The sequence below is a fragment of the Mesocricetus auratus genome, unplaced genomic scaffold (genome assembly GCF_017639785.1).
Source record: "Mesocricetus auratus isolate SY011 unplaced genomic scaffold, BCM_Maur_2.0 Super-Scaffold_6730, whole genome shotgun sequence".
NCBI lineage: Eukaryota > Metazoa > Chordata > Mammalia > Rodentia > Cricetidae > Mesocricetus > Mesocricetus auratus.
The window spans coordinates 68,411,941-68,420,467 of NW_024429184.1; the positions used below are offsets into that span (position 1 = coordinate 68,411,941).

The window sequence follows — 8,527 nt, forward strand, 5'->3', positions numbered from 1 at the left end:
AATAGTCAAGCTAGAGAATTAACAGCACAACTGAAAGCTCTATAACAAAAAGAAGCAAACTCACCTTGGAGGAAAAAAAAAAACACAGAAAATAATCAAATTGAGGGCTGAAACCAATAAAGTAGAAACAAAGAAAACAATACAAGGAAGTAATGTAACCAAGAGTTGGTTCTTTGAGAAAATGGATCAATTTTGACAAGATGTAGTGCTGCAGCATGCCAGATCGTATATGTTCAGTCATAGCATCTGAACTTTGTCAGACGATCTCTGTGGCCGGGCTTGAAAAGCACAAGAATTTGTTCTGAAATTACAGGAATATCCACCATTTCCCATTGGAGTTACTGAAAGATGAAGGGCTGCAACATCTGGAGGGGCTCTATGTGAAAAGGCACTCACTCACAACCTTGCCAGAAAACCTCCCCCAGAAGCTGCCAAACATTGTGGAACTGCTCCTTCACTCAAATAATATAGTTGTGGTTCCGGAAGCCATGGACTCCCTTGTGAAAACTCCAGTGTGTGGGTCTTAGGGACAATGCCTTAAAGACTGTTTGCCTGGAAATTGGTCATCTGAAAGCATTGTCGTCTTCCATTAGCTAACAACCAAGTACAATTACTACCTCCAGAGTTTGGCGATTTAAAGGAACTGCAGACACTAGACATTTCTACCAATCATTTGCTAGCTTTTCCCAAGACAATTCACCTGTGTCTTTCTCTTCAGTACCTCACTGTGGACCGCAATCAGCTATGGTGTGTGCTGCGCCATCTCTGCCAGCTGCCCAGCCTCAACGAGCTCTCTATGGCTGGAAACCGTCTTGCCTTTTTGCCACTTGAGTTAGCTCACTCTTGAGAACTGCAGTATATGTATGTGGATAATAACGTCCACCTGAAAGGCCTGCTGTCCAATCTCTACAACAAAGTCATTGGGTGCAGTGGCTGTGGAATCACCATTCAGGTGTCTGAGGTGAAGCTTCTGTGCACCAGGGGAGGACAACTGTTGTCAGACTTTTGACCTGCTGAGTTGCTAAACACTCAAGATCCTCAGGAGCATTGCCAACTAACTCTGCAGCTACCTGCTGCCACCAGCTTTTGTGGCAGGGCCAGGAGAGTGCAGCCAGGCAGAACAGATCCTTCCATCCCATCCAGTCCTGTCCTGTCCAGTATTGAAAATGTCCTGATTGGACTACACAACTGAAAGGCCTTCACCCTTCTTCAAATTGGAATATATCCTCCCCTAAATTAAAAGGAAAAAGAAAAACCACATGATCATCTCATTAGATGTTGAAAAAGCCTTTGACAAAATCCAACACCCCTTCATGATAAAGGTCTTGGAGAGATCTGGGATAACAGGAACATACGTAAACATAATAAAGATATATACAGCAAACCAACAGCCAACATCAAACTAAATAGACAGAAACTCAACGCAATTCCTCTAAAATCAGGAACAAGACAAGGCTGTCCATTCTCTCCATATCTTTTCAACATTGTACTTGAAGTTCTAGCCATTGCCATATGACAAAAAGGGGATCAAGGGAATACAAATTAGGAAGGAAGAGGTCAAACTTTCACTATTTGCAGATAATATGATAGTTTACATAAATGACCCAAAGAACTCTACCAGGGAACTCTTACAGCTGATTAACACCTTCAGCAAAGTGGCAGGCTACAAGATCAACTCAAGAAAATCAGTAGCCCTACTATATACAGATGATAAAAGGGCTGAGAAAGAAATCTGAGAGAAACATCACCCTTTACAATTGCCACAAACAACATAAAATACCTTGGGGGTAATGCTAACCAAACAAGTGAAAGACATGTATCACAAGAACTTTGAGTCTTTAAAGAAAGAAATTAAAGAAGCTCTCAGAAAATGGAAAGATCTCCCATGCTCTTGGATAGGTAGGATCAATGTAGTGAAAATGGCAATCCTGCCAAAAGCAATCTACAGATTCAATGCAATCCCCATTAAAATCCCAGCACAATTCTTCACAGACCTTGAAAGAACAATAATCAATTTTGTATGGAAAAACAAAGACCCAATGTCTGGAGCCATCACCATCTCTAACTTCAAACTCTGTTATAGAGCTATAGTTCTGAAAACAGCTTGGTATTGACATAAGAATGAACAGGTAGACCAATAGAATCAAACTGAACATCCCAAGAACACCTGATCTTTGACAAAGAAGCTAAAATTACACAATGGAAAAATGCATCTTCAGCAAATTTTGCTGGCATAACTGGATGCTGGCATGTAGAAGACTGCAGATAGATCCATATCTACTGCCATGCACAAAACTTAAGTTCAAATGGATCAAAGACCTCAACATAAATCCAGCCACACTGAACCTCTTAGATGAGAAAGTGGGAGGTACCCTTGAAGGAACTGGTACAGAAGACTGCATCCAGCAGCACAGTGAGGTCAACAATTAATAAATGGGACCTACTGAAACTGAGAAGCTTCTGTAAGGCCAAGGACACAGTCAGCAAGACAAAATGGCAGCCCACAGAATGGGAATAATAATCACTATCCCCACATCTGACAGAGGGCTGATTTCAAAATATGCAAAGAATTCAAGAAGGTAGTCACCAAAACACCAAAAAATCCAATTGAAAAGTTGGGTACAGAACCAAATAGAGAATTCTCAATAGAGGAATCTAACATGGATAAAAGACACTTAAGAAAGTGTTCAACATCCTTAGTCATCAGGGAAATGCAAATCAAAACAAATCTGAGATACCATCTTACCTGTCAGAATGACTAAAATCAAAAACATCAATGACAGTTTATGCTGGAGAAGTTGTGGAGAAAAGGGAACACTCTTCCACTGCAGGTGGGAGTGCAGACTCATACAGGAAATCAGTATGGTGGATCCTCAGGAAAATGGAAATCAGTCTACCGCAAGACCCAGCAATTCCACTCGTAGGCATATACCCATTCATACATCAAGATGCACATTCATACAACAAGGACATCTGTTTAACTATGTTCATAGCAGCGTTATTTGTAATATCTAGAACCTGAAAGCAACCTAGATGCTCCTTAAGCAAAGAATGGATAAAGAAAATATGGTGCATTTACATAATGGAGTACTACTCAGCAGAAAAAAACAATGGACCCTTGGAATTCACAGGCAAATGGATCGTACTAGAAGAAACCATCCTGAGTGAGGTATCCTAGTCACAAAAAGACAAACATGCTATGTACTTACTCATATATACATTTTAGACATGGAGCAAGGAATTGCCAGCTCATAATCCCACCTGCTGAGAGTCTGGGAAACAGGGAGGACCATAAGAGAGATATGCATGTTAACCCTGGAGAAGGGGAATGGGACAGTATCTCCTGAGTGGATTGGGAGCATAGGGGGAGGGAAGAGGGAGCTGGAAGAAAGACAGGGGGAGAGGAGGACATGGGGGAGCTGAAAGGTTGAGTTAGGGGAAGAATACAGGAGAGCAGGATGAGAGATACCATAATAGAGGGAGTCCTTATGGGTTTGAGGAGAGATCTGGCACTAGTGAGATTTCCAGAGATCTGCAAGGATGATACTAACTGGAAATCTGAGCAATAGTGGAGAGGCTACCTTAACTGCCCTTCCCTGATAATGAGATTGATGACTACCTAATATGCCACCCTAGATGCTTCATCCAGTAGCTGATGGAAGCTGAAGCAGACACACACAGCTCAACACTGAGCTGAGTTCCTGGAACCCAGTTGCAGAGAGGGAGAAGTGACGAGTAAAGGGTTCAAGACCACAGAAACAGCTGACCTGAACAAGGGGGAGCTCATGGGCCCCAGACCAATACCTGGGAAACCAGCATAGGACCGACCCACACCCTGAACATGGCTGTAAGTTAGGCAATGTGGGGCCTCTAGTAGTGGATCAGTGTTTATCCCTAGTAAATGAATGGACTTTGGGAGCCCATTCCACATAGAAGGACACTCTATTAGCATATGACAGACTTTGAAGGTCTCCATGGAAGGCCTCACTGTCCCTGGGGAGTAGAAAGGGAATAGGATAGGGGGTTGGTGGATGGCAGTGGAGGAGGGGAGGGAGAGGGTTCTGGTACTGTCATTTAAAACAAGCTTGTTTCTAATTTAAATAAAACTGTTGAAAATAGAGAGACTTGGGATAATATAAATTATGCTTTCTACTCTACTGGCTTTTAAAACCTTTGAAGACAGAGCCAGACTGTAAGCAGTCTCCTTCGTTTGCTATGATAGAAGGTCATAGAGGAGAGTGCATTAACAACAAATATATGTTCTCTGAATTCTGGAGCCTGGAAGTCCAAGATGAAGGGGATGGCTTGATTTCTCAAGAGATCTTTCTCCTTGGCCTGTGGATAGCTGTTTCACCTGTGTACCTGTGTGTACATATGGCACTCTGTGCATTCCTCCTGTGTATCCTGTGTATACACATGACACTCTCTCTGTGTGTTCCTCCTGTCTATCCTGTGTGTACACATGACACTCTGTGCATTACTCATGTGTATTATGTGTGTACACATGGCACTCTCTGTGTGTTCCTCCTGTCTATCCTGTGTGTACACATGACACTTTGTGCATTCCTCCTGTGTATCCTGTGTGTACACATGACACTCTCTTTGTGTGTCCCGCCTGTGTATCTTGTGTGTACATACGACACTCTGTGCATTCCTCCTGTGTATCTTGTGTGTACACATGACACTCTCTTTGTGTATCCTCCTGTGTATCCTGTGTGTACACATGACACTGTCTCTGTGTGTCCTGCCTGTGTACCTGTGTGTACATATGACACTCTCTGTGTGCATTCCTCCTGTGTAGCCTGTGTGTACACATGACACTCTGTGCATTCCTCCTGTGTATCTTGTGTGTACCCATGACACTCTTTCTGTGTGTCCTCCTGTGTATCCTGTGTGTACACATGACACTCTCTGTGTGTTCCTCCTGTGTATCCTGTGTGTACACATGACACTCTCTTTGTGTGTCCTCCTGTGTATCCTGTGTGTACACATGACACTCTCTGTGTGTCCCACCTGTGTATCCTGTGTGTACACATGACACTCTCTTTGTGTCCTGCCTGTGTATCCTGTGTGTACACATGACACTCTCTCTGTGTGTTACTCCTGTGTATCTTGTGTGTACACATGACACTCTCTTTGTGTCCCGCCTGTGTATCCTGTGTGTACACATGACACTCTCTCTGTGTGTCCCGCCTGTGTATCTTGTGTGTACATATGACACTCTGTGCATTCCTCCTGTGTATCCTGTGTGTACACACGACACTCTCCTTGTGCTCGCTTCCTTCGTGTTCCTTGCTCTTCCTAGGACACCATTACCCAGAGTTATGATGCTACCCAATGACTTTAACACAAGCACCTCCTTAAATGCTCTATCTGTAAATATAGGGGTGTGGTTTTATTATGCAAATGGGAGGACTTAATCCATAACAGAATTTCTGTTCTGTTGAATGTGGGCTAGCTGCAAGGATGTCGTTTTACTAAGTGTGTTGGACTGTTTATAGCAGGTTGCCATGGGAAAGTGAACGGGGGACAGACAGGGCACATCAGAAGCTACCATTTCTCTTCAAAAGTCTCTGGGTTCAGGCAAACTTGAAGGATTTCTTATAGGATATTTACAAAGATCCTAGAAGAGGAAATACTAGAACTACTCTGTTCTTTCAGTGAGCTGACTGAGAAACACCTTAGGAGGACAAAAGGGAAGGACATGGGACCCATGGTAGACAGTATGAGGATGCAGATTTAAAAATACCCAAGGTGGGTTGTGTTTGGCATATAATCCCAGAAATCATCATATCATACAGCAGCCACTGGAAAACAGAAACAAAGACTGGCGTGAAAGCCTGGTATGGTAGCACATGCCTTTAATCATATCACAAGGGAGACTGAAGCAGAAGGGCCAGAAAAGATCAGTCAGGGCTGCATAGCAAGTTATAGGCTAATCTGAATTGCATAATGAAGCCTCATTGTAAAAAGAAAAGAAAAAATGGGATTGGTATCTATTGATTTTAATATAGCTTTTATAATCCAGAACTGTTAATCATACTTGATGACAACATCCTAAAGGAATAATTTCAAGATGTTCTTTGCAGGGTTATTTATAAAGTGGAAAAGCCAGTAGAGACTGCTTGTTCAGTGTCTGGCAATTGGCCTAGTCACATGTTAGGAGCATTTTTAGACAGCTATGCAATTTTTAAAATCATGATTATAAAGTAATTTTCACTAATACATATAGTGCTCTAGTCATCACATTAGAGGGTCAGTGCCCCCCCACACTTACATAGTCAAAGAGCTTTGTAAAATTCACATAAGAAAGCCTGAAAGAGTCTATGCCACGTTCCAAAATTTAAGAAGGATCATCTTAAGTAGTAAGACTCTGAGAATTTTTAACACAATTTTGTTCTTTTCTGATATCATAAATAATGAGCTTGTAGTATCATTATAATTAAGTGGAGTTAAGCGATATGTACTTGAAATATATGTGGTGCTAAGTTATTCTATTCAATATTTTATTTACTCCAGAAGGCTGCTTGGAAGGGAGCATTTTCCCACATTACAGTGATGACGGTCACATGCAGCTTCCCAGTGCTTTTTCCGGAGTCCCCATCTTGCTGATCTAATGTATGCACATCCTAAGACATGTCTGCAGTTAGCGTCTTGCCTTCCAGCCCTCCAGCACCTGCTTGCCCTTCCCCTTGCTTAGCGGTTTCCCAGGGCCACTGCCTCATCTCCCTGGAACTCATTTCTTACTGCTCAGCAGGGCCTAATTTTGTTTCCTGAGTAAATAAGTGGGAGTCTCTGAACCTCAGCTTTTAATTTTAAAATGGAAAGTATGAAAAGTTGTCAGGTGCTCGAAAGACATGAACAGCAGAGAGAAGAGCAAAGAAATCCAGGTGACGGTCCTGGGAGATACCTCCAGCGCCAGGCGGACATGCCTTCTGTGCAAATGGAGGGAGCTTGAAAACAAAGGCAGCAGAAAACAAATCATTTTCATGCCTATGGGGCTGGAAAGAAGTTAAAGATAAGTAAAAGACAGTCCTGGAAGAAAAGGAATGAAGTAAATCAAGATTAAAATCCCCGATTTTCTCTCCTCCACAGAATACATTCATGGTTTCTTTATGCTGCAATAATGTGCCACAGAGCCTCCGGAACACGACGAGATAGCAGACAAGAATATGAACAATGAACTGATTTTTTTTTCCTCGGCTCTTCTAAAATTGGTCTTCACGAAAGTGAAAAGGAAGCTTTGATTGCTGCAGCAGAGCATCTCTCTAGAATTCAAACGGAGACTTGCCTTCCTGCTGAATGATCTAAAAAGTGAAAAACCACAGCTTACAGGAGACAATGGTTCTGCCTTTAAAAATAAGATTGTAATGAGGTTCATGGAAATTTGAAGTGTACCGGCTAAGCATTAATCCTAAACAGGCTACATGATTAAGAACTTAAATTTCACTGAAATTTAACTGATACCTCTTGTTGAGTATAATCTTAGATCAAGAATTGTTATAGTTTGCTTTGGAGACTTTGGTGTGGTTGCTATGACAACAAAACTTTAGGGCATTGTAGTCTACATGGAATCACAAAATGACAGATGGCCCATTATGGAACTGTACATATTTGGAGATGAAAAGAAAATACATCAATCTGAAGTTCATTCATTCATTGTGCTGATGCGGAAGAGCTGAGCTATGATAACAGTGGGGGTAAGAACCAGTCACCAGAAAGGGAAGGTTAAAATAAAGCTTTATTCATCATGAGCATATGTTAACTGCCTGGAAGGCAGCTGACAGATCACTATCTCTCCCGAGCCATGCACAGAATTCTAGATTAGTAGATTTTGTTCAGCACCATTCAGGGGCGTTTCCCCCATTACTGTTAGTTAGGATCCAGAGTGAGGCTGACTGAAGATGAGAACAGAAAGGTGATAGAGTCTAAACGGGCAGGGTGTGTTTACTCTGCTTTTCCACATGTTGGGGGTTCAGATAGGTGCCAAGAGAGGAACATGAAGCTGTGTTCAGAAAGGGTATTAGACTTAGAAGTCAAATTGAAGAACTCAAAAATAAGATGCATTGTGTGAAGTGTGGCGCTGGGATGGTCCTTAGAATGACCACTGTGGGTTTAGCAATATTCTGCTGAAAGTTTTGCTTAACTGACAAGTTTACATCTTAATTCTAAAATATTAGTTATCAGGGGAGTAAAAGAACTCTAGAGGGCCCCTGAATGTGGCTGTCAGGGAGGCCTAGGTAATCTATTGAGCCTTGAGCAGTAGATCAGTATTCATCCCGAGTATACACACAGACTTTGGACTCCTATCCAACAATGTGAGATGCACTCTCCCCCCTGCAGTCTTGGGGGAGGGTCTAGGCCCTGCCCTGGATGAAATGACAGACTGTGGACACCTCCATGGAGGGCCTCACCCTGCCTGGGGAAATGAGGGGATATTGGGGGGGGGTTGGGGGTGGGCACGGGAGGACGGGAGGGAAACAGGGAGGGACCTGGAATTGACTTGTGAAGCAACCTTGTTTCTAAT

The 8,527-nt window shown here is 42.6% G+C and overlaps 1 pseudogene; it reads left to right on the top strand.

Moving 5' to 3' along the window:
• The first annotated feature begins 215 nt into the window (after window positions 1-215).
• LOC101831549 lies at window positions 216-1,009 on the top strand (annotated as a pseudogene).
• Window positions 1,010-8,527: the final 7,518 nt, after the last annotated feature.